Source organism: Haemaphysalis longicornis, unplaced genomic scaffold (genome assembly GCF_048455015.1).
Source record: "Haemaphysalis longicornis isolate Haplotype H1 unplaced genomic scaffold, Haemaphysalis longicornis Haplotype H1 scaffold_7, whole genome shotgun sequence".
NCBI lineage: Eukaryota > Metazoa > Arthropoda > Arachnida > Ixodida > Ixodidae > Haemaphysalis > Haemaphysalis longicornis.
In genome coordinates, this window is record NW_027526422.1 from 60,285,487 (window position 1) to 60,311,594 (window position 26,108).

General features: G+C 45.6%; 3 long non-coding RNA genes across 3 annotated transcripts; 1 reads left to right on the plus strand and 2 right to left on the minus strand.

Annotated features, from left to right (window-relative positions):
- Positions 1 to 1,607: 1,607 nt before the first annotated feature.
- Positions 1,608 to 13,464, minus strand: LOC144145779 (uncharacterized). Its single transcript, XR_013317590.1, has 2 exons — positions 13,329 to 13,464; positions 1,608 to 1,812 (listed from the first exon to the last, which is right to left on the minus strand). It is a non-coding gene; the product is annotated as an uncharacterized LOC144145779 (long non-coding RNA).
- On the plus strand, positions 9,049 to 25,173 carry LOC144145777 (uncharacterized). The gene is made up of 3 exons (XR_013317588.1): positions 9,049 to 9,292; positions 20,182 to 20,324; positions 24,817 to 25,173. It is a non-coding gene; the product is annotated as an uncharacterized LOC144145777 (long non-coding RNA).
- LOC144145778 (uncharacterized) lies at positions 13,483 to 18,475 on the minus strand. The gene is made up of 3 exons (XR_013317589.1): positions 18,374 to 18,475; positions 17,394 to 17,466; positions 13,483 to 13,634 (listed from the first exon to the last, which is right to left on the minus strand). It is a non-coding gene; the product is annotated as an uncharacterized LOC144145778 (long non-coding RNA).
- Positions 25,174 to 26,108: the final 935 nt, after the last annotated feature.

The window sequence follows — 26,108 nt, forward strand, 5'->3', positions numbered from 1 at the left end:
TGGGCCGACTTCGATTTTACTTTTTATGTACGCAGTGTCTAGAGTTACGTCCGACGGAACCCAAAATTGAAAACTAGAGTTACGTCCGACGGAACTTTAAGCCAGTTTCTAGAGTTACGTCCGACGGAACCAAGAATTGAAAACTAGGGTTACGTCCGACGTAACTTTAAGCCAGTTTCTAGAGTTACGTCCGACGTAACCCAAAATTGAAAACTAAAGTTACGTCCGACGGAACTGTAAGCCAGTTTCTAGAGTTACGTCCGACGTAACCCAAAATTGAAAACTAAAGTTACGTCCGACGGAACTTTAATCCAGTTTATAGAGTTACGTCCAACGGAACTTTAGGCCAATGTTTTGAGTTACGTCCGGCGAACGTAAAGCATTAAAAAATTACAGCTAACGGCACCAAATACCATGACGCTCCATGGGTGTAGCCCGAAACAACCCATTCCCGTTTGAACCCGCCCCGCTTGAACCCATTCCCGAAACGCCCTTCCCGTTTGGCCCGTCCCGTGTACGCCCGTTCCCAAAATGCCCTTCCCGTTTGGCCGCTTTCTGTTTCAACCCGTTCGCAAAACACCCTTCCCGTTTCAACCCGCTCCCAAAACGCCCGCTTCGAATAGCTCAGATAAGTTTCTGAGCTCGCAGTTCACTTCCCAGTGAACGCAAGCACGTCTTGTAGAATTCTCAAACTTATCTTGTGTAGCTGTCCAAGACATCTTGATCTGCACATTAGGACAGCTACCACACTTCTATACGACATCTGGGCAAGACCTCCAAGATGTCTACGCAACACCTGAAGATTTTTATAGACATTGCCAAGACTGGAGATAGCCATCCTGTAGCTCGGCTAATGCGACGCTATGCCTGAGCTACAAGTCTTGCAAGATATTCTTGATGATATCTCAGAGACTGCTAAAAATTCCAACAAGACGTTTACAGGACGAATACTAAACACCTCATAGCTATCTGGATTGAAAGCAACAAAACGTTTATTCTCCGTTTTGACGACATTCTCAAAAATTTTGAATAGCAATCTACGAGAAGACTTCTAAGCATGCCAGATAGAGACATAATGTCTTGTGAAGATGTTTTCTAGTAATTGTGGAGACATAAAGGAAAACCTCTCACAGCAGTTTACGCCAGCGGCATTGTAGCCATCTTGCTATCATCTTATTAAGATGTCATCAAGACGACTCTTATAGCTCTCTTCCTGTTTTACACCCAGGGGTATATAGAAATGTGGTTATCAGAATAAGAGTGCACATATATAACTTATTTCATCTAAAACAACTTTGATATTGTATAGATGGGACAGCATAACCACATTTTACTGCATTTCGTGTGGTCTGACAAATCTGACTGAGCTAAAGCGTCTAGACACACCTTAAATGCAGCAATAAGCACACTGAGCAACTTTTGCAAGACTAGCAATTTTATTATTCAAAATACACATGACAAGTCAAAATAGAATAATAGGTGGCCAAAAGATGTGGGAGTAAAAAAAAACTTGATATGCATAAAAGGCAAAAATTAGAAACAACCCGTTCTATTTGGCTGCCATAGCAATTAAAACATGCTTATAAAAAATGACTAGATACTGAATGCCTTTCAGCCTTTCAATGTTATAGCAAAAAAAAGTCAACTGCAAGAACTAAAAAGAATGATCATAAAAAATAAGTTAGGGATCACCGAAAATATATCAAAACATGTGCATTACAGTGAAAACCTATTCAAAGTGGCCGAGTCTTGATGATGTTTGAAGTGCTGGAAATCCAGGTAGGCTGATCCAATGACGGAGGGTTAACCTTCCTGTGAGGAGGTAAACACACTAATCTGAGTATACACAGACACGCACCCAAATGAAACACCCGATGGACACATTTTTGTGTAAGGAGACTTTTTTAGACCACAAGGCAGGGCAAAGGTAAATGCATAAGGTAGCTACTATTTTACAGGTAACCAGTGCACTCTTGCTGAAAAAAATTTTAATGAACCATTGTTTTGATACATGGAAGGCCATGGGTAGGGGAAGTCAACAGCGACTGATGATAGGGGAAGGGGGCTAGTGGGTATACATTTAAGAGGCTTCAGAGTGCCACTTATGCAAGATGCCAATAATCATAGGCGTGCGCAGAGTTCTCGATTAGGGGGAGCAAAGTCTTACCGCTGCGCCCCCCCCCCCCCCCCCCTTCTTTACAGTAACTCCAGACCTCTTCCCACTGAAGGCCTAGCGGTCCGAACGCAGTGCAAAGAGGGATGGTTATAAAAATTTTATTTCAATGCGATGGAATTGCAACACATACAAAATATTTCTGAGCAGAAATTTTTACTTTAATGTGTTACATTGGCAAAATATGGGCCAATTTGGCGCCCCCCTTCCGATGATTAGGGGGGGCGGCCGCCCCCCCTGCCCCCCCTGTGCGCACGCCTATGCCAATAATATGCCCAATATGACAACGTCAGGTTAATAATCCAAATTAGTTGTAGGAAATAGTAAAACGTTGCTTGACAACTATTTTAGGCAATATAAAGCAGCATAAAATCATTTCATTAATTTCCACAATATTAAAGCAAATTTAGAAGAGGGGCAACACAAACACAGGGGGTGTGGAATATTGGCTGCATTCTCTTCCAGGCTACTACCCACAATAGAACATTTTTTTCTTGTGGTGGACATTTGGCAAAATTGTGCATCTTGCAATGACAAAATATTAGGCTTGTGCGAATAGTGTTATTTTAGTTCGAAGCGAATTCGAAGCAAATAGTCCTGGGTTCGAATATTTTCGAAGTGAATTCGAATAGTCGCGCAGAAAACCGGGCTAGTTGGTACAGATTCATCTTCGCAGCGCACAAATGACAGGACAAAGGGGAGGAAAGGCAGGATACATCTTCAGCGCTTGTCCAGTGTTTTCCTCCTCTTTGTCCTGTCATTTGTGCGCTGCGAAGATGAATTCGAATAGTTGTCAGGTGTCCGAAGAACAAAACAACAGTTGAAGTTGTTCTATGCAAAAGTTTTTATTTGTGAGGTTAGAACATACAAAGGCATCACAGAGAATCCTGTGATAACATGATAAAAAATCGCGCCAATCCACCCCGTGAATGTGGTTGGAAAGCAAAGCTGTAAACGGCACCCATAACGATTACCCATGCGACGTCACTTAAATTCACTCACATCGCTCTACAAATAGCAAAACCAGAGAGAAGTGAAATGCACTTAACCACACCATTTATTACTTCAAAGAGACATTCTTGTTAAGGTTAAATCAATGCATGAAGCATGAACGGTGTTTGGTTGAGTTGTATTGGTGTAGCACAAGAGTGGAAACTTTTTTTATAAAATTAAAGTAAGCTCCAACCAGGTGTTAGACGATCTGTCTTCTCCGTCTCTGCGCCGCGGACGGAGGCGACGAGATTTGCGGCAGAGAAGGAGCAGGGGGAAGAAATACTTCTGTTCAGATTTCTGAACGGCCCAGAGTGCAGCCCTGGGGAGTGATTCCTTCTTCCGTGGGGCCCATATGCAGTCCGCGCGCCTGTGTTCTGTCCACCCACTGAAGCTGGGTAGGTAAAGAGGGCCTGGAGAGCAGCATCTCCCATTGCTCTGGTTGGGTAGTTGACGGAAAGAGAGGAGGGTGCTCAAGGCTAAAGCCGCACACCCCGATTACGGGGCGGAGTGTTCCTAGTTCTGAGCAAAATTTACATTCAGCGTCGTAGCGATTCGGATGCGTTAAGTGAAGACGCGTTGGCTGTGGGAAGGAGCCCGGATTGTATAAGCCGTAGGGTAGTTTGTTGTTCTCTGGAAAGGTCAGGGTAAGGCGAAGGTACGGTCTGTCTCAGAATGCGATAATGCTGGGTTATCTCCCTGAACGTGACAAGCGGGTGACTGACCTTGTGCAGCTCCATAGCATGGGAGGTAAAAGCACAGGCTTGTTGGGTGGGCGTATTTGTTGTCCTCCATTGAAGTGTGAGGGGGGTGTCCAGATGAGCTGAATGAAACCGTTTGGGGAGTGGTTTTTTAGCACGCGCAGTGCAGGTCAGGACACCCAACCCTACTGGTAATTCCAGTAGGTTTGCTGGGAATCAATGACTACCCTCCGAACCCCTGGTTGAGCGAGAGCCAAGGTGATGGCTGCCTCTTCTGCTGGCGTCATTTCTTGGGTCCTCAGAGAGGTACACGCAAGGAGGTTGGTTCTGAAGGTAGCCACGATAATGGCGTATCGCTGCCCTCAATGTTTGGAGGCGTCTGTGTAGATAACTGCATGATTCCCATCGAGGGTGGTGTTTAGCGCTTGAGCCCGTGCTTTTCGGTGACCCTCGTCATGTGAGGGGTTCATATTTCTAAGCAAAGGGAGCATCTTTAGTTTTACTTGCCAAGAGTCTGGGAGTACGTCAAGCGGAGTGACATTCTGGGCTGCCCAGCCAATCTGGTGAAGCATGCGGTTACCCATCGCAGTTCTGAGTCGGACCTTATGGTTAGAAAGATGGCCTTATATCAGCTCTTCCACGGTGTTGTGGACGCACTCATAAGAAGACCAATGGCCTGCTCGACCGCCTTTCTAATCATTATATAAAGCGTCTCTATGTCTTCCTTGTCTAGAAGAAGACAGGGGGTTGACGTAAGTAACTCTCGAGAGGACAAAAGCTTCAATTAATCGAAAGGTACCGGATTCCTTTAGGAGGCTCGCTTCTTGGTGGCAACTCGCCTGATCATGTGTATGATTTGATTAATGCTGTTTTTGAGGCGCTGCAAGGAGACGTCACTCCTGATGTTAGCCTCGAGATGTAGGCCCAGCTAGGATCTTGATGCTGGGGCTTGGAGTGATGGCCTGGCCATCAAGGATTATTTGAGTGTATTCCTTGGTTTGGCGTAAGGGCGGATGACAAGGAGCTGTGATTGTTTACGTGAACACTGGATGCCACAGGCTTTAGCACATTGGCGTAGTAGAAGTGAGATGTCATGCATTGGTGTGAGCTTCCTTTAATTTTTGTAACTCTTAGCACATGAGTAAGGTGCGCACAGGGCCGCTAGATGGGCGTGACTGGTCGCGTGACGCTTTCACGTGGCATTCAGCGAGAACGCAGGGGGTAAACCCGTAGATGTGCTTGGTTAGTACACCACCTGTCTTCCCAGTCTTCGTGTGGGCTCGTAGCTAAATCGGTAAGACAACGGCCTCTCGCTTTGTTAGTCTATTAGTTCCAGGTTCGATTCCAGGCGTTGCCAGTAAATTCTTTTATTTGTTAGCTGGAGTTTTCTGGTGACACCAACGGTCGCGAAAAAACCCTTGGGGGTTAGAGGTAAACAGCTTTGCTTTAAAAAAACTTTGCTATAAAATGTGTCAACATTATACCAACGCTGCCTATTTGAAGATGAAACAAGCTAGGGTACATATAGACGTTCAGTTTGTTTTAAGGAATAAAGAGTTTTCCCGCCTGAAAGTGGACCAGCTTGAGAAAGCAGCTTGTCTCGATTAAAACGAACAGCGACTGCTTTCGTACGGGTACGCCGTTGCAGCGCAGCGCGTAAGGTGAAATATACTTTGCAAAATGTTTGTGTGGGCGTGTGTGTAGAGAAGGGGAAGCACTCTGCCCTACCTCTGCACCAGGCCAGAATTCTTACGCAATATGCATACGTGTCGAACAATTTCAGAGCTTGCCTATTGGCCACTATTGCAAAACGCATCTAACATGCTCAAAATAGGGCAAAATTATTTTATAGAGCACCGCCCAGGCCTAAGCGACGCGCAGGCGGAGATTTGGAAGAATAATTGTGCGGTAAGTCGGCAAGCTTTACGCCAATTCACTCCGTACGCGTGCGAGCGAGTACATGTGATAGCAATCACTTACCCCCTACCTACATGCAGAGCGCCGATATCGATTATAGGCTACTGTTTCGCGATTCCAGCGCTTTGGGGACGTAATGATTTGGAGTAGATGCACCTAGCACTGAAGGTATCAGCCAAAAGATTGCGTGCAAATGCCTCCTCCGTGCAAATCACCGAGATTCTAACTGCGCCAGCGCTGCGCTCCTCTCACGACAAAAGCAAACGTGCAGCGAACTTTCGCAAAGGCGTAGCGACGACTTGAGCAATACGTAGCGGTGCGCGTAGTTTGTCAAAGCACGCATCCTGGGATCCAAAGCAAGCGCAATGCCTGAGAGCCTGAGATGCCACAGCAGGACTGCTTTCAAATGGGCGCCGCCATTTTGGCTACAGCTTCAGTGGAAGTGACGTCGGTGACATCACGATGCTGGGGCGCTATTTAGGGGGGGGGGGGGTCGGCCTGGTCCCTTACGGGATATGGTTTGGGAATACGCTGCCGGGCGCTTACGGAAGGGGGTGTGGTTTGACCTCTAGCGCGCAAGGGCAAAACTGGTCACCCCGCGAATACTGCTCGAGGTAGCGTAGCGTAAAAACCAAAACCAAAATGCTTAGACGAGCCACGGCATGAGGGAATAAGCGCTTTGTACGACAGATAGTGTCGCCTTGTCGCTGAAACTGACCAAGATCAAGCAGCCGCAACCTTCACTCCCACATGTTCAGCCACACAAGCGTAGATGGCGTCTGTTATTTGTGTGTCAGGGCAATTTAAAACCATCTTGACTAACCTTCGGTAACTGGAAAGCAGAAATTGTAAACGCAGCAAGTCCCTTCTAAAACGCTCATTCGGCGTCAAAGTAACGCTATCGCGTCCAACATGTCACTGCAACTTTTTCTGATGCAAAAATAACTGTCGGACAGTCTTCTTCATCCTGATCGATAGCAACGTGGTGTTGGAATTGCGCCTAACTTCATTAGCTTGGGCAGACGTTAGTGGGACTTCTTCTGTTCAAATAACATTGGGACACGCGGCGTTATCACGCGCATTTGGAGGCTGCTGTGAGCGGCCTCTGATTCTGATGCGCATGCTTCCGTTCCATCACCTATGTGACGCCCGGCCGCCGGTAATGGCCGCGTTTTTCAGTTTAGGTTCCCAAAACACCAATCTTCACGAGCTGTTTGCGTCGCGCGCATTCACGCTTGAAACGCAGTATATTTGCATGTCGCACTCTTTTTATTGGCCCTGTTGGATGGCCTTATTTTTACGCCGTCGAAAATTTGAGTGCAGTTGGCCTTTAGGGAAAAGCTTCAGTATAACAAGCAGCGGGACTGCATGCTTTGTTAGGCAAGCGGATGTTGGATTAGCAGCAACGATGTTGTTTTAGCCCACTCCCTCCTCTGCTTCGTTTTAAGTGGATTGTCTTCGTCGTATGCAATCCCAGTAGGCTACTTCTTCACTAAACGTCCAACGGGTAGTCAGCTTCCCGAGCTAGTACTCTTTGTGATGAAAAAAGGAAAAAACCTGTGGTTGCCGCGTAGTGCAACTTGTCACCGACCACCACCGAGTCAAAATGAAGATGCTGGACCAGGGCACTCTGGCGTTTGAAGTAGAACCCCCGTGCGACTGTAACAAACCTGTACTCCTAAGTTTCGACTCCTGCGATGTGCTGAAGAATGAAGAACGCACGCTCATGACGTAGGACCTAAGGGGAAAATTTAGGTATCTTACCTAAAGTATGTGTATGACCTGCAAGAGAACCTGACGGTGAAACCGGTCCGTTATCTACACCGAAAGCCCGTCCATACGAATAATATCGAAAAGATGAACGTGAGAAGGACCATTCAAGTTCTGCCTCCGGCTGTGACCGCTGCCTTATAACACCTAAAAGAACAAGCCAGGCACACATGCAGCCCATTGTTCGCAACTGCAGGCCACACCATCACATTCATGAGGAACTTCTATCAGGAGTTCATACTTCTGGACATGAGCAATACAACCCGGCACCTGCGGCAAAAGTTCCCCGATGTCCGGCCCTACGGCGATGCTGACTATGACAGGCTTGAGTGGCTGGAGGTTACCATGCCTATGTACTTGGAAGATGTTAAAAGAAGTTGCAGCGATCCAAGCGAGTTCCTCACGAAGGAGACGTATGAGGAATTTTCTATCACCACCTACTCTAGTGTTTCCTGCATAAGGTACCTTCTGAAAACCGATAGCTTCCTGTTCGTGCATATACCGAATAGAGAAACGGAGCGAGAGCCCGTTGTCTTACCAATTGAGCTACGAGCACATGCAGATACAGGGGAGACAGACGGTGTATTCACCGAGCACAGCTGTGGGTTTACCCCCTGCGTTCTCGCTGAATGCCACGTGATAGCGTCAGGCGACCTCTCGCGCCTCTGTGCGCTCCGTCCACGGCACGTGTGGCGGCCGTGTGCACCAGTGGTTTCTCCAGGTAGACCTCGAAAAGTTTGGACTCGTGTGCAATACCGATATCCGACTACCATACGTGGAATGTGCTTTGAGTTAACTTTCACGAATAATATAACTGCGCTGAAAACGCAAAGTCTGAGTGCGTATCACACCGGTCATCAGTCCGTTCTGAACATTGTGCTGAAGTGAAATAATAAATAACGTGTTACAGGTACAGTGTAACGTGTGAATAACGCAACCAGGCCGTAGGCACCCGTGGTAGGTGGTGTATAAAGCGTCGCTTTCGAAACGCCCTCCACAGGGTGAATTGGCCCGCACTTTTTTGGAACGCAGTGCATAACGCAGAAAAGTCTTGCGAAAAGAAATATGCTCGGTTGTGGAATGCAGGCACAGAATTGTTTACAAAATCCCGCAGTCTTGTCAGGACGTTGCATTGACGATCGCCTGCGTGACTACGAGAACTTTCTCAAAGGGTCATGCTGGCAGTCAGCTTGCTGTGCATTGGAAAAAAAATAAGAAAGGGCACGCGTGACCCACGAGGCTTTCTGTATCGCACAATGCTGCGACGAGTGTATTCGTATGCCCAGTGTCTCGCGTGAACGGAAAAGGGATCGCATATCTTTCGAATTGATACGGGTTTCCTACCATCATTGTGTGCTTTAAGAATTCGTACAGCACCGTCGCCTTCTTCTATTTGTTATTTATTGTTGCGTAGATTTGACTCTTTCGTACAAAAGTTGCGCCATAATGCAATAAAAAAGATGTGGTTGATAGTCAGTGCACATGTTTGTCTCCTCCTTTCTCGTGTCCCGTCTTCGGGCTGTTGTAATCGCTTAGTTCGTTTTTTTTTATTTTGCCACCCTCTGATTGGCTAGGTAGCGCACAAAATAGGCGTCGCTGAAGGAACGACGGGCATTGTGTTGCTGGAACTACGTGCGTCGCCTCCCTTCTTGGGCAAGCCGGCGGTCGTCCAGGCAGCTGGTGGCAGCGGTGGCGACGGAAGGGAGCGTATACGTCGGCGTTGGTCTTGGCGTCGGATTTGGTGAGAGCACGGTTTTATTATTATTATTATTAGAGTACCCTCAGGGCCTTTACGGCGTTACAGAGGGGGTGGGTACAGTGCATGAAAACAGGTAACAGTGTAGAAGTACAGGCAGTATGTAAACACAAGCATATTTCCGGAAACCAGGTTACTGCATTACATGTACAGAAAGTGCATTCTTGAATGATGCCGGATCTTCAATGGACACAATGTGGTGGGGAAGCTGGTTCCATTCCTCAGACATTTTGGGGAGAAATAAATCTGAGAATGCGTTGGTGCAGCCAGATGGAACGTTGTTGCCTTGAACGGATGGTCGATGCGGGATGATATGTACGTGGGCCGTGAGAAAAGGTCGCGTCTTATAGATGGGTTATGGAAATAGATTTTGTGAAACGGAGAGAGTCGTGAAATTTTTCTGCGATGGTGCAAGCTTGGTAGAACCAGGTTATTTTTCATTAGTGAAACACTGGAGGTACGGCAGTAGTCGGAAAGTATAAATCGAGCTGAGCGGTTTTGTACAGATTCCAGAAGAGAAATTAGGTTTTGTTGTGCAGGGTCCCAGATTGCCGAGGCATACTCTAGTTTCAGGCGAATTAGTGTCCGATAAAGTGTTAACCTGAGGGGGGATGGATCATGAGAGAAATTACGGCGAATATATCCTAAGGAACGGTTTGCGCTGCTGCAGACATAATTAATGTCTGTGTGCCATGTTAAGTCATTGCTGATATGAACACCAAGATACTTGTAGGATGTAACGTATTCGAGAGTGGCTCCGGTAATTTTGTAATTAAAGGGCTGCTGGGGATAACGTTTGCGCGTAATGGTCGTGCTTTTGCATTTGTTTGTGTTAAGTATCATGTGCCATTTGCTGCACCATTTAGAGACAGTGTCGAGGTCGGCGTGTAAATTAAAGTTGTCCGTTCGGTCACAAATTTCGCGAAATTACGCAATCATCAGCGAATAATTTTATGGAGGAATTTATACCATTAGGAAGGTCGTTAATAAATATTAAAAATAGCAGAGGACCTAACTCCGAACCCTGTGGTACACCGGATTTAACATCAGTAGGGAGAGAATTGCATTCGTTAACAGTCACGAATTAGGTGCGATTGGTCAAAAAGCATTCTATCCACTTAACCACATTAGGGTCAATGTTTAGGGTACTGAGCTTAAGAAGTAATAATTGATGAGACACTTTGCCAAACGCTTTTTGAAAATCTACAAAGATGCAGTCTACAGATGAACCGCGATCCAGAGCTGATGCAACGTCGTGTGTGAATGTTAGAAGCTGAGTTTCGCATGAGTAATTTTTCCGAAAGCCATGTTGAAATGGGCTGAAAAAGGAGTTGGATTCCAGGAATGACAGAAGGTTAGAATAAATGACGTGCTCTAAAAGTTTACAGGAAATAGACGTTAACGATATTAGGCAGTTTTAGCATATCGTTACCGTGTTTGCGTTACCGTTTACCGTGTTGCCGGAAGCGCTGACGACGGTGAAGCCTGTGCCGGTAAGTTGCCGTTCGCGGCAACTCTCGCGCTGCGCAGTCTTCTCCCGCAAACACGGTAAACGGTAACGTAAGCACGTTAACGATATGCTAAAACTGCCTATTGGCCGGTAATTTAAAGGAGAGCTTTGGATACCGGATTTGAAAACAGGGACGACCTTCCCCACTTTCCAATCAATTGGCACAGCACAGCACTGAAGGGATTGAAAAAAGATGTGTGGCAGGATTAGTGACGAATAAACTTCGGTGTTTTTTAAGAGCTTGGGATTAATTTCGTCTACGCCACAACTGGAAGGTTTAAGGTCATGAATCAGCTTCATAATTCCAACAGGATCTACTACAATAGGATCCATTGGAAAAAAGTTGTAATCGCATAATTGCGGCACAACATCCGCAGGACAATTCGAAAACGACTTGGCGAATACTTGATTCAGAACGCGACAACATTCGTCACTGCGCATGACCTGGTTGTCAGCATATCTAAGAGATATAAGTTCTTTTTTATTAGGTCTAATTGTCTTCCAAAACATTTTTGGGTTACTTTGGATAAGCGAGGGGAGAGTGTTCGTAAAAAAGACGTCCTTTGCTTTTTTTATGGCTGCACGATAAGCGTCGGAAATATTTTTGTAAGCAAACCAGCGGGATGTCTCATTTTTGCGCTTGGCTACACGAAATGAGCGTTTCTTTAGGCTTTGCAGTCGTTTTAGATCAGATGTGAACCAAGGTGAGCGTTGCTTGCCAGAAATAACAACTAAAGGAATATATTTGTTAGTCAAAAATGTAACTTTTTCTTTAAACAAGTGCCAACTGTGTTCAACCGTGCGATCAAAAAAGCCTACCATGTAGGCATCGATAAAACATTCGAGTTCTGTATTAATTGAAGCGTAGTCTCCTTTGGCGTAATTTCTTATTGCTTTGCTGTGTGTTAGCCGGCGCGAAACCTCAGCTTCTAAGGTAAAATGAATGAAACAATGAGCGCTTAAACCAGGAAGGAAAATTAGAAGTCGCACAAGATCTGGAACATTTCTCAGGACCAGATCTAGTATGCTAGCGGACGTCGGACCCACTCTGGTTGGTTTGTCAACTAGCTGAGTCAAATTAAAGTCGAGACACATGTTAAAAAATGTAGTACTATCTCCTGATAGATTACTGTAAGCAGAGCAGGGCACTGACCAGTTTATTTTGGGGAAGTTAGTCCCCGAGCAAGAACAACGGCGCATGTGGAAATTTCAAGACCAGGTTGTTAAGAACGTCATGTATTTTGTCACAAAAGTCAGATGTAGCATTGGGCGGACGATAACAGGCGCAAAACAGGGCGTTTTGATTATTTAAGTGTATCGAAACACAGATAATTTCTAAGACTGAATTTGTTATCACCATACTGGAAGTGAGACAATCGGCTGCAGCGTTCAATACACCGCCACCAGGTTGATTACAACGATCAGCTCGGTATACAAAGTAATTTTTATCGCAACAAATCAATTCCGAGTTTGCCTACTATGTCTGCAGCGCAGTCATCAAAAAGGGAAAACAAGGCATCGCGCTTTTTAGTGACGCTGCGCACATTTGAAAATAAGACTGACAGGTTCTTGTCGTTATTTTTTGGGCGCGGGTCAGATGTTAGGATGACACGGTATCTGAACCCCCGGACGTACCATCGATCTGCCTTGGCTTGTTCGTTTCCAGTTCGCATATGCTATCGGTAGCAGGAGAGTAGACATAGCACTTTTTGTTCAGGTAAAGCTTGTTATAGCGAATGGTAAACTGCTGGCCGCTATCCTTTCCGTACTCGTACAACTTTTTTCTCATGCTCCTCGTTGCCCTGCAAAAATCTTCGTTCACGACCACGTCAGACTCTTTCAGCTTTTTTTTGGAATTCAAGATGCTGTTTCTTCATTTGGATGAGGAGAACTTTACAATATTGGCCGACATTTACCAGGAATGAACTTGTCTAACCTGTGGGCGCGAGATATTCGGTCGTCGCTAGTAGTCAAGTTTAAGTTCAATACGGAATTCAGAACTGCACAAACCTTTTCTTGTGGTTGTGCCCACGTCTCGGAAGAGCTGTCTGCAAGGCAATGAAATATTAAATTCTCCCTTCGTGAACGATCTTCAAAGTCATCTAGCCGTTGGTTCAGCGCCATTACTTGTGGTTGATAATTTTGCGTGGGCAGCCCTTCGGGGCAGCTGACATGTTTTTCAACTTCCGAAAGCCTATTATCGAGATCCGTAATCTGTTGCTCAAGGGATGATTGCGCCTCTTTCACTTCATTAATAGACTCCATCAGTTCATCGTGCTTTACGTCTATCTTGTTATGCAATGACTTAATAAGGGAAAGCAGCTCGTTGTAGTGTTTGTCAGGAACATCCTTTGGGGGGCCGGGTTTTGATTCAATATCGCAAGACATGATCAGCAGTTTTACAACATGAACACATTGGCTTGTCACAGCAATCATTACACAAGGGCATGGAAGCAGCAGCAAGCAAACATTGTTTGATCTTTTGCTATAAAGGGAAGGAGCAGAACCCACCCGCACAAGAAAAGCGAAAGGGTTGCTGTAGACTCGCATTGTTGCTGCACTTCCATGCCCACTGAAGGCGATCCTCGGGTCCCAGCTGTTTAAGTAGAGCTGCGGTGATGCGTCGGTTACTTTGGATGACGGCGGTGCGCAGAGGGCCGGGGAGTCGTTCCACAAAAACGGTTGCTGCGCTTGGCAGTCCGGAGTGTTTACTGCAGAATGCAACGCCTGGAAGCCTTGGCCGCCGAGTTGCGCAGTTGGCTGCAGTGTCTTAGCCGGGAGCGGAAGAATTTTCCACGAGGCAAGGAAGGTCAAAATCTGCACAACAAAAGCGAAAGGGTCGCTGTAGATGCGCATCGTTGCTGCACTTCCATGCCCACTGATATCGGCTTGTTTGACTTCATGTGAGCACTAACGCAATTTGCTTGGTAGTCGAGGATTTTTTACTTTTCTAGATATAAGCAGTACATCTAAGAGCAGAACTTTTGTTATCTGCAGTCATGATGTAGACGTCGCTAACAAAACCCAACCTAATGTTGCTCACCGAAGGGCTAGGTATCACACGGAGAGAGCCCACGCGGGAGACAGACGGTGCACTCACCGAGCACATCTGCGGGTTTACCCCCTGCGTTCTCGCTGAATGCCATGTGATAGCGTCACGCTACCTTTCGCGCCGCTGTGCGCTCCGCTCACGGCACGTGTGGCGGCCGTGTGCGCTCCTTGTGCATGCGCTAGGATGCGGTTATATAAATATAAAAGGAATCTCACAACAACGCATGGCATCGCACTTCTCTTTCGTCTCTGCCACCGATCCCGTCGTCTCTGTCGGAAGCGACGGAAACAGAAGTGAGATCATCTAACACCGGGTTTGAGTTTCCTTCATTTTGCAAAAAAAGTGTCCACTCATGTGCTACACCAATACAACTCAACCAACCACCGTTCATAAATCCTGCATTCATTTAACCTTAACAAAGAACATGCAAGAAAGGGTATGGTTAAGTGCATTTCACTTGTCTCTGGTTTCATCTTTTGTAGAGTCACGTGTGTGAATTCAAGTGACGTTGCATGGGTAATCACTGTGGGTGTCGTTTACAGCTTCGTTTTCAAACCACCTTCGTAGGGTGGATTGGCGGGCATTTTTTGCCCACAGGGATCGTTTTTGCTTACGTCGATAAAACCGTTTGGAGGGGGGGGGGGGGCAGAGGTATACAGCTTTGCTGTAAAAAATGCCTGCAGTATGTGTTGTATTCCACTCCATGCCCATGATTCCACTCCATAGAGCCAGTAATGCGCAACGGCTCCTGGCGTCCCTGGAGGTGGTACCTACATTTATTAATTGGTCCTTTCTACAGTGATGTTTTTGTAACTATAATAGTATATCACGGCTGTGATAGTATTGTTTCGCGTGCAGAGTATGTTATCCCAACTACAAATTCAGGCCGACCGATTACAAGCAACTTCTGAATAGAGTAGTTCCATATGACAAGTCTCAAGCTATGAAAGCTTTGAATATGGGCCGTTTGATTATCCTTGCTCCTGATTTGTTCGTATGCGTGCCAGCACGAATCGCTGCGTAGTTTATGTAACTTTTGCTGTGCTCATTCATACCTGACTTACAGAAGCAATAGGTGCATGCGTCCTCAATTATAGCGCGGCCTTGATAGTTTCCGCGCCACAATACGTTTTCCCATTACATTTAGCACGCGCCTTCTTACAAGTGCAACTCATGGTGCATTAAAGTGAGGCGTCTTAAAGGGACAGACAACCGATTATTGTCGAGTATATATTCTCTATCCCAAATGAAAGGGCATCACTTAAAGCACCTTGACGAGAAACGGTCTTGCTGATAACGCCCTAGAACTTTTTAAATCGAAATTTTTAGATCTGCGAATTTTGAAAATGTTTAGAAATACATATACAATTTAACATTGTACAAATACTTGTGTTGAAAGGTTTTCAATACGTACATAAACGTTTCAGCAGTTACAGTAGCTGCTAGGTTTGCAGGTCGGCTATTGAGTCGGCTTTCTAAGTAGAAAGCCACAACGCATTCACAAGGCCCACCTTCACCTGGAACCATAAAACACACTGGCAACGGGGATGCGTACTGGGATCGCATTTTAGTCGTGTGTATTATTCCCATCCAATCCCGAATTTTAATTTTAAAAAATGTGAGAGCTGACACTATAGCTGATTAGCGATCGCAGTGACATAGTTTGTCTCGGGTGTCTGCTAGTTTCTGCATAGTGTGTCTACTAGTTTCTACCTTTAATTTTATGCGTGGTGAATAAAACTTCATGTAAAGTTCATTTCAATAGCCAATACGCCCCTTCACCAAGTGTGTGATCATTTCCTTAGCCGGTGCAGTATTGCATTCTGGGTCAATTTTCCTGCTTGGAACTTCTGATTATGCTAGGTGGCAAGTTGAAGGTGAACTTGAGTGAGTTTGTGTTGTGGGTGCCCAAGAGTTTTTGTGAGGGTGTAAAGGTGGGCAGTCGAAGGGCCGTTTTGTAGGCTTTCCATTTAAGGAAACACTGGTTCCAGAAACATCTTTTTTTTTGCTTTACAACCAATTCTGAAAACTTCATAGGCTTGTTCAGTTTTTTTAGCTGATTTCAAATATCTAATTAGTTTTGATGTGAGGCAACTAGTTTCTGTGTTCATTTAAAAGAATTCGTTGGTTGTTTATGAGAACAGTAGAAAAAAAACTATTCAAGATTGCCAGCAAGACATGAATAGATACCAGAAGTTGTGGAGAATGAAACATGGGAAGCAGTTTTTTGTTTTGCAATTTTGTTTTGCATCCGTTGGACATCCGGTGTCGGACATTTGGACGTCCTTTAGACATCCGCAGAAAGCCAGCGGACGTTTCAGGGACGTCCGTGGGATGGTCCGATGCAAAGGAATTGCTCATCCTACGAACGTCCGACAGACGTCCTAGACGGATTTCCCGACATCCAGCGGATGTTCAAAATCGGACATTTCCAAACCGAGATGTACAGGGGACGTCCAGGGGATAACAAAATGCGGATATTGGATGTCCGCCGGACATCCGCTTCTAGTCCTAAATTTTTCGAATCAGGGAGAACCTGTACTCGCTGTAAACTTCAGTGCTTTGTTCATAAACATGCCTTGAAGCACTACTCCAGCTTTAAGAATACTCGGTACAAAAGCCTCTTCTGTAGCTTGTTTTGGCACAACCCTAATTATAAATGCTTGCCCCATGCACTCTGTGGACAGAACTCCACAGCCTATTCATATTTCTCTTGCCAAGAGCTCGAACAGTGATGTTACAGAAGCATAACACCGTGGAACGTTGCAAGCTTATCGTCACGACTTTTCAATAAGGACTATACTTACACTGCGGGCTGTTGTGTCAACATAAATATGAATAAGTTGTAGGCAGTTACCTCAGTGAACAGGATGCTTCAACATGGCAGCCCACAGTGTACACATGGTTCTGTATTGAAAAGGGGTTACAATAAGCTCGCAACTTTCCACTGTATTATGATACTGCAAGCATCACTGCTCCCACTCTTCTGAGGGCCCCACACCACATTACGATGCTGTCAATCCTCCTCCTCCTGCTCCCACTCTTGCCAAGAAAAATAGGACAGGGTGTGGAGCTGTCGGTCCACACAGCGTGTGGTACAAGCACTTATAATTATGGTTTTGCCAAAACAAGCTACAGAAGGGGCTTTTGTATTGATATTCTTAAAGCTGGAGTAGTACTTCAAGGCATGTTATCAATAAAGCACTGAAATTTACAGCAAGTACAGGTTCTCAAGTTTACTAGAAAACTGAAACCTACACTATTAAGCTTTATGAATCAATACCGAGTAAGTTTGGGATATTTTCATTAAATTGCTAAAGACAAAACTTCCATCAATGCACACTAAAGAACAAAGAGGTAGCTTGAAAAAGAAGTGTTGAACAGTTAAGTAGGCTGCTAAAACAAATATATTGAATGAAATAGATTACATGTTGCAAAGTACGGCATGCTAAACAGATGAGACAATGTCACAAAGCTTGAAAATTCTTTATTTAATGCTTTATAACTGCCAAAGTAAGTACAACCTTTCATGTGCCCATCACGCTTCATGCCAGGAACATCTTGGCTCAAACTTTTCCCCAACTCCTCGGTCAGCACCTGCAAAACCAAAAGCAACAATTACAGGTTTCTTTTTGGAGCCACACGACAGAAGTCAAATACATGTAAATTCAAACTTCATGGTTTATGTAGTCCTATATATGGCTACATTATTAGACACACAAAGAGAATTTTAGCCTGCTTTTGAACTATTTTGGTTGGCTAGAATCTACAGCTAATGTAGATCGCAGCAACAAGAAAGATATCAGCACCGCTTTTGTTGCTCCTGTCGCAAGAGTGAATGGGCCTTTATACACAATACATTCACACGGTGACTGGCAGTTGCGGAGGGACGTAACTATGCGCACCGAAAGCCTGATTGGCCAAGCTAAATGCCTCCCCCCATCCATCATATTTCAGTATTTTAACAAGTGGCCCAGCTCCAAGCTTGGCAGAGTCAGTGGGGTGCGTTTCGATACGATGCATGCTTTTCACCTACGCGCATTGACGGCGTCTATCAATTATCAAAACCTTAAACGCACCGTACGGCTTCTTACACGTTTCGTGACACCGTGCCACATTTCACCTCAAGGCCAACGCATAAAGCATCTCCGCAGCGTAAACCAGAGTGAACGTAAAAAAAAGTAGCCACTGCGCACACCACGTCGTAGGTAGCGCCGGGCTGAATGCGAACGCGGGCATGCTCAACGACTTTCTTTCAACAAGAGTACGCGCACGTACCGCTGATAGCTTTAAGAAAACGGTATAACTTATTTATCGCGCCTATGTTTGCGAGGAAAAGGTGATTCCCTGAGCGCATTTTTACACTGTCATTGAAAACGCGCTAAGCCAATTATGCCCAACTTCGGCACAGCGTACGGTTAGTACGGCGTTTGCAGTACACGGAAAGCTAAAGACGATTTCCCCGCCCCCTCCCCACTTATCGGCACTTATAAAAATGTCTTACCTTCCGTTGAGGACGGAAAAAGATGTCTAGAAGAAAGCAGCAGGGTTTCTTTCTCGAAGTTCGTTGGCGCTTCACAAATCGCACACAAACGCGAATGGCTATGGCTATAAGGCTTGACGTGTCTTGACCAGTGTTGGCTTTGCATCGCACAAAAGAAAAACGATGAAAAACTTTAGTCACACAAAAAAAACTTTTTAGCCTAATTAGCAGCAAATCAAACAATACAACATTGCATATCAAACCAACTGTTTTTATAAAACTTTACGAGATCTGCTGTCGTTTTTTTTTTAATTCGAACATAACTATGTAAAGTTGACTCGTTTGGGCTGCAACGATTTATTTGTGCGCGAAAGGCGCGAGGGTTACAGCTACTACAATTGTTTTCTGAGCTTACAAATTGATTGCCTCCCTAACATAATTAATGCGAGGCTAATTACGATGAGTTACAAACATGATCGAGGAATATTGCTTCAACCATTCAGACGTACGACGGGCGTCCAGCGGACGTTATTGGGACCATAGTAAACGTCCAAGCACAAACGTAGCAAGAACGTCCGTCGGACCAAATTGGACGGACGTTCACGTTTCCCAGACAAATATATCTGAAGTACATCCACGAGACGTCGAGCGCGGGACTTGGACGTTCGGCTGTAAAACGGATGTCCTACGGATATCTGTGGTCCAATGGGTTAGACTTCAATGGCCATTCTTCTACAGACATTTGCATATAAAGTGACCGTTAGCGACGTTCACATTAAAATGGATCGTACCACCATGGCTTGGCCCTTTCTCGCTTTCATAAAATAAGTTTTTTCTGTAGTTAGTTAAGATTTGGTAATAATATTTCGCGATATCTTTTTCCTGCAAATAAAACAGTATACCTGTACTACCCCTAATAAATTAATAGTTGCATTTGTTAAAACCCCAACTTCATTCTTGAGAAGAGCTGCGGGCGCTACAGACTGGCACTGCGACCGCGGAAAGGTTCTATTTTGTTAATTCTCGCTCTTTCTTTTTTTGTGTGCGTTGCATATAAGTGCATTCGTTTATGCAACCGTACGGACTGGCACCATCACCGCGGCCGCGGCGTACGCATGCGAGTAACACGTTCCAGACCGCGCTCGACCAACGCAGAAGCAGACGGAAGGTGTGCTGTACCGGGTCGGACGTAACGCAGCAACCTACGTGTTGTTTTTTAATTGGCGCCGCGTATCGTAAAACGGACCATTGCAAAAAGGTTGCAGGTTCATAGGGCGTCTTCATACTTTGGCTCCGCCAGCCGTAACGTTTTTTTACGGTGAAATACGTTTGACGTAACTTCAATTTAATTTTCAGGTTACGGCGGGCGCAAGTTTCTGACTTTCGGTTACGTCGAACGTAACTCAAAACATGAGGTTAAAATACAGTCGGACGCAACTTTAATTTTAAAAATCGCACGCCTCGGTTCGAGTCACCTGAGTCGAAACTGGGTGCGTTATTCCGGGAAGGGGCTAAATGGGAAAATACGAAACGGGAAGGGCGTTTTGTACCGGGTTGAAGCGGCAGGGAACAAACGAGAAGGTTCAAATGGGAACGGGTTCAAATGGGAACAGGGGAAATGGGAAAGGCGAAGAGCTCTGATTCTCATCGTTTTTTCGCGTTCGTTGTCATCTGCATGCAATTTTCTGCAGCCAGAGCACCGGACTGGAGCTCGCCGGAACATCAAGAGAGCTCGAATAAAAGGGCTCGTTTTGGGGACGCAGGGTGCGCTGACGCTTCGTCAGCTGTTACATCTCGCTATATCCCGCTTCCGTGTGCTGCCACAACAGAAACCCTGCCTGACGACGCCCCCGTGGACACGCTACCAGATGGATATTCGGGACAGCCTGGAGCGGTGATCCTTGAAGACAAGCATGATGGAGGTGTTTATGTTGACAGCAGATCGGCGTCAACCTTGTTGACTACAGAAAAAGTTAAGTGGAAGAGGAAGGAAAGCGACCTCATGAGTCAAATTGTGCGACTAAACCGCTGCAACAGCTGAGAGAGGATTCCTTCAGTGCGGACCTTTCGTACATACGGCAAAAGGCCGCTGAAAACGTGTCTTCCGCATTATTCTTGCTTGAACAAGTAAGGAATTTTAAGAAAGTAAGGCCGACATGGTCCGAGGAAACAACTTGTCGCTGTGTTGTTCTCAGCCCCATATATCTACAAAGGCATATGAACGTATACGACGTAAAGCACTTCTGAGGCTGCACTGCAGAAGTGCTCAGTCCGGGCTTATCTGCATCCAAAGTGGCGATATGCATGGGCTTCACAAAACTGGTTGCAGCTCGCCTTAAGACTGAGGCAGAAATCCTAAGCAAGCCACAATCAATGGGTGTAGCCCGAAAGAACCCATTCCCGTTTGACCCCTTCCCGTTTGAACCCATTCCCGAAACGCCCTTCCCGCTTGACCCGTCCCGTGTGCGCCAGTTCCCGAAACGACCTTCCCGTTCAGCTGGTTGGCTGCCTAATAGTCTTACTATGATGTCTTCTCGCGGAACGTCTGAAAGGCCCTTAGAGGTAGTATTCCCGCGACAATTTTAAGTTTCTCTAGTAAAGAAAATTTAGGCTAGAGACGACCCTGCGCTGCTTAAGTTTTTGAAGGTTTGCCCTACTATGCAAACTGAGTACACCAGAGTGACGGGAATAAAGAGAATCAATAAAACGCAAAGCTAAGTTTATATTTTTCGCCGCTTCTCATGACTGCGATTTTTTATAGCCAGATGTGGCATATGTATCCAGATACATAGGGTTACTTTATTTTTATACATCTTTTTGTCTTGTATAGTTTTCATCTGTTTCTTTTCGACATTGATGTACACTTGCGCTATTATAACGATTACATGTGTTAGTCCGCCAAATACGATTTCATTCAAAGTGAGGGTGTTTTTGCGATTTTTTATTTGTGCTTCCGCGGCGCTTTTCTGGGCTTTTTTATTTCATCATTTTTTGGTTTGTTACTTTAAAAGACTTGTTTGTTAATTTAAAAGATTTGTTTATTAATTTGTTAATTGTTACTTTGTTTGTTAGGCTTTGTTAATTTAAAAGATTTGTTAATTGGTATGACGAATTGTAACCAAATGTCGTCGTCTCTAGATTCAAAAAGTGAAGCCCACGTTTGAAAAGCAGTCAATTGAGGACTCTGGATGTACTGAGCATGCTATCGCAGCGGCTGTGAACAAACGGAAATAAATGAAAAACAATATGAAAATGTTTTTATAACGTTACATAAACTGGGTACGTTATTCCGGGAAGGGGCTAAACGGGAAAATGTGAAACGGGAAGGTTCTTTTGCCCCGGGTTGAAATGGGAAGGAACAAACGGGAAGGTTAAAATGGGAACGGGTTCAAACGGGAACGGGCCAAGTGGGAAAGGGCAAAACGGGAAGGTCGTTTTGCGCCGGGTTGAAACGGGACGGAACAAGCGGGAAGGGTGAAATGGGAATGGGTTCAAACAGGAACCTCCCCGCTCCATAGGTGTAATCTGTCACTTGTACGATACACGACGTATGATGTACAATGCAGTGCTGTGGGTTCGAATCCCAGCTGGGTTGATGGATTTTTCAATTAAATAATTCATTTTTTTTTATTTATTACAACTTACCCGCCGTTGTCGCTTGAGCTGCGCTTCACGTAGATAGCGCGCTGCACTCGCGCTCTGCTTCCAGAAAGACTCGTTTCCGCTCCGTCCAATGCGCCGTTCCCACTTATGGTCGGTAGAAGCGATAGTATAGCTACGTCATCTACAAACTCAGCCAATCTTTCTCCCCTTACTTCTAACTCCTCTCCAGCCTGTATTTCTTTTTTAGCGTATGGCATGCGGTTGCGCCGGCGGAGTTTTCTGCGTACACGGCAGCGCCGGATGTTCCTTTCGCGTGTCCATAAAAAGCTTCGCTTTAACATGTCGTGTATGACCAGCATTTTTTTCTTGCCTTTATTGTAGCAAATCGAGGGTTCAACACGTCAAGTATTCATCTTATTCCCCGTGCGTTTGTTTTTTACATCGAAACTGTATATCGCTAGGATACAGCAGGTCGTCCCCGTGGACGGAGACGAACCATTTTCAGCGGCGGATATATATACTGGGTGTTTCCGGGAAGACGAAGTAATTTTTAAAAATAGGCTTTCGGAGCTAAAATTGTTTTAATTGCGCCAAGTGAACAGGAACCGTGGCGGGAGCTATAAAACGGTTTCAAGTGCCATGGCATACTTAACTAGAAGTTATTAATTAACTTTCTATTTATTCTAGTTAGGTGCTTGGTTGTAATAGGGAAATTGTAAAGGATCATGAGTCCATCCGATATCGATAATTAGATTTTTGAAATTGTAATTGCGTGCAGAGCCACAGCGCTCAGAACCTCAGCTCTCCAGATGCGCACAGCGGGCTCCGTGCGGGAGCTGAGCGCCGCAAAGCCACGCCCACGCGCTCATGGCACTCAGAGCTGTACACGTCACGCGCACGCCGCGCTTTTTCTTCGGCACGAACAGAGGCAAGGGGAGTAGTTTTCATTGAACTTTCTCGCCCGCCCAAATGGGAGTTGGCATCATGCTTGCCGAGTGTGGCCGAGAACTGCCGCCATTTGCGTGCGGCGGTCACGATTCATCCGCAGATAATATATAAGGAAATACAAGTAAAAGAAACTGAGAACATTGTAATCCGGAAATCCGGCTATTAGATGCTTTTCGCCTGTTCAGATGCCCCTTGCCTCTGTTCGTGCCGAAGACAAAGCGCGGCGTGAGAAAAAAATGTGAGTGACGAACGAGCTGATAAGCGTCGCGTCCGCGTCATGCGCCGTGATGATGACGTACTTACCTCATACGGAATGTGTCTGAACAAGTGTATGAGCATATTGATCTGATATGTACTACTACATAATTATTTTTGGTCATTTTTTTCTAAAAAAACCATACAACAAAATAATCCATGCATAATCGAATTAATCGATGCCAATTAATCGAGTTGAAATATTAACTGACACCCAACCCTATTAATTACTCTTGAACCATGTAAATTGGTTCAAAAGTCTTCAAGAGCTGTAAATTTTTTGTGCTTTGTGTTATGCCGGACGTAACTCAAAACATTGGCCTAAAGTTCCGTTGGACGTAACTTTATATAGTTTTCAATTTGGGGTTCCGTCAGACGTAACTCTAGAAACCAGCTTAAAGTTCCGTCGGACGTAACTCTAGAAACTGGCTTAAAGTTACGTCGGACGTAGCTCTAGTTTTCAATTTTGGGTTCCGTCGGACGTAACTCTAGAAACTGGCTTATAGTTCCGTCGGACGTAACTTTAGTTTTCAATTTTGGGTTACGTCAGACGTAACTCTAGAAACTGGCTTAAAGTTACGTCGGACGTAACCCTAGTTTTCAATTCTGGGTTCCGTCGGACCTAACTCTAGAAACTGGCTTAAAGTTCCGTCGGACGTAACTCTAGTTTTCGATTTTGGGTTCCGTCGGACGTAACTCTAGACACTGCGTTTTACGTATAGGCTTCACGTTTCTCCGGCGGCGCTGTCTCCTAACTTTTTCTTCCTCCATGGTAGAGACACGTATACGCTGGCGCCGCCATTTTTGGTTGCTCGCTCGCCGCCGAAGCAAGTCATTGTGTCAAAACCGCGCTAAAATTATCGCCGCAACGCGGTTTACTGAAGAAGTTTGAATCATATTGTCTATTTCGCGTTGCTAGGTCTCGTGGGAAACGAAAAGAATAACGCGCTGAGCCCATTGGCCCAATTGCGGCGGCACGGGACCGTTCGAAGGTTGTCTCCACCCTGCACAGCGGTGTTGGTTTGTTCCCGCGTTTCTTTACGTTCCGTAACCTAGATGGCGCCACCATACCGTGGCAAGCGCTTGGTTTGTTTTTGCCCGCATTTAAACCTGGCTTCTTTTGTTCTGGGAGAAAATATTCGTTCCCTGAAACAGTGCTCGCTCGACAAATGGGGTCACGTAAGACACCGTTGCTTGCGTCAATCGGCCAGTGTCGTCTGAGACAACCCCAAGCCCCGTAGTGCTGTGCAGCGAAACCAAGCATGCTGTGCGCAGTACGAACAGCAGAACGCATCAGTACTTCTATGTTTACATGTGATTTCGTAACTTCCACTGTTTGGCCCATCATTCTTATTGCTTTGTAAAGAATGTGCCCTAAATTTAAGCGCAAATCGCTCGTTCGTCTAGTTTGTAAGTTCTACCTAATTTGCGTCTGCTTCTGCCAGCCTCCGCCAATCGCAGAGCTTAGCCCATGTGACGACATAGGTTCTGTTGCGGGAAATGAGCTGGTGGGTCGCATGACCATTCCCGTTTTTCCTAATTATGTAGCTTATTTGTGCGAAGTTTACGTTAAAAGTGGTGTCAGTATGATTCTAACGAGACAACCTTTTGAATGAACCAAACTTGTGTTTTCTCTTCATGGCTCCTTTAATTTGTAGCAGCTCAGCCGCGGCAGCCGAGCTCGCGCCGCCAGAGCAGTGCACCGCGTGACCTCAGGTCCTGTCCCGAGACGGGAGCCACGAGGCACGAGGCGGCAGTTGGAATCTAGACACCGGGCCGACAACACCGGCGCCATGGTTCGCCCGTCTCAGCCGCTGTTCGCCTTCTACTCTTCGCTCGGTCCTCCTCAATAAATGAAGGCGGAACGTCTCCTCACGTCCCCTTCAAATTTTATGAAAAAAAGGAGTTCCCACCCATGTGCTTCACCAATACAACTTAACCAACCACCATTCGTGGATCATGCAATGATTTAACCTTAGCAAAGAATATCTCTTTGAAGTAATAAAGGGTGTGGTTGAGTGCATTTCACTTGTCTCTGGTTTCACACTCTTTGTAGAGCCACATGAGTGAATTCAAGTAACGCCGCATGTGTGATTTGTCATTTTGCGTGTCGTTTACAGCTTCCAACCGCCTTCACAGGGTGGATTGGCCGGCATTTTTAGGTGCGAAGCACCTCAGGACTTCGCAATGTCCGTCCGTTGGCGTCCGCGCGCACATCAGTATGAACCGAATATGTGTATGTCAAACCGCCTAAAAGGTTGCAAAACGCAGCAAAGAAACAAAAACCATAAGTATCAACGCTAATTCACGGAAAAAAAGGTTTGACAGAGAGGGAGAGAGAGAGAGAGAGAGAGAGAGAGAGAGAGAGAGAGAGAGAGATGCACAGCACCGTCTAAATCGATACATCTGTGAACAAAAGGTGAACAAGAACAAAATAAAAGGTTCAGAAGGTTAGGGAGAGAGAGAGAGAGAGAGAGGAGGGGAGGGGGGGAGGGGGGAGAGAGAGACTCACAGCACCGAGTAAATCGAAACATCTGTGAACAACAGGTTCACGAAAGGTTAACAAGAACAAAATAAAAAGTTTACAAAAGGTTAGAGAGGGAGAGAAAGAGAGAGGTTGAGCAGTTTCGCGTGGCTCCTGGAGAGCCGTGCTGCGCATGCGCGAGGAGCAATGGATTGAATTGAAATAGATTGGATTGGATTGAAATGCATTGGATTGGATTGGAATTGTATATACTGTACACACGCATTGTCACTCATTTACATGCGCGAGTTGGCAATGCCACGGGTGATTTACGGTAAGAACGATCCCCAGTGCTTGGCGCACTCGTCATGATTCACTTCGTGGTGATGCGTGAATTTTTTTAAAGCGAAGCTTTTTATGCCTCACTGATGGCGACGGTTCCCTCACCAGAACGCACTGTAGGAAAGCCAACTTTACACAATGGGT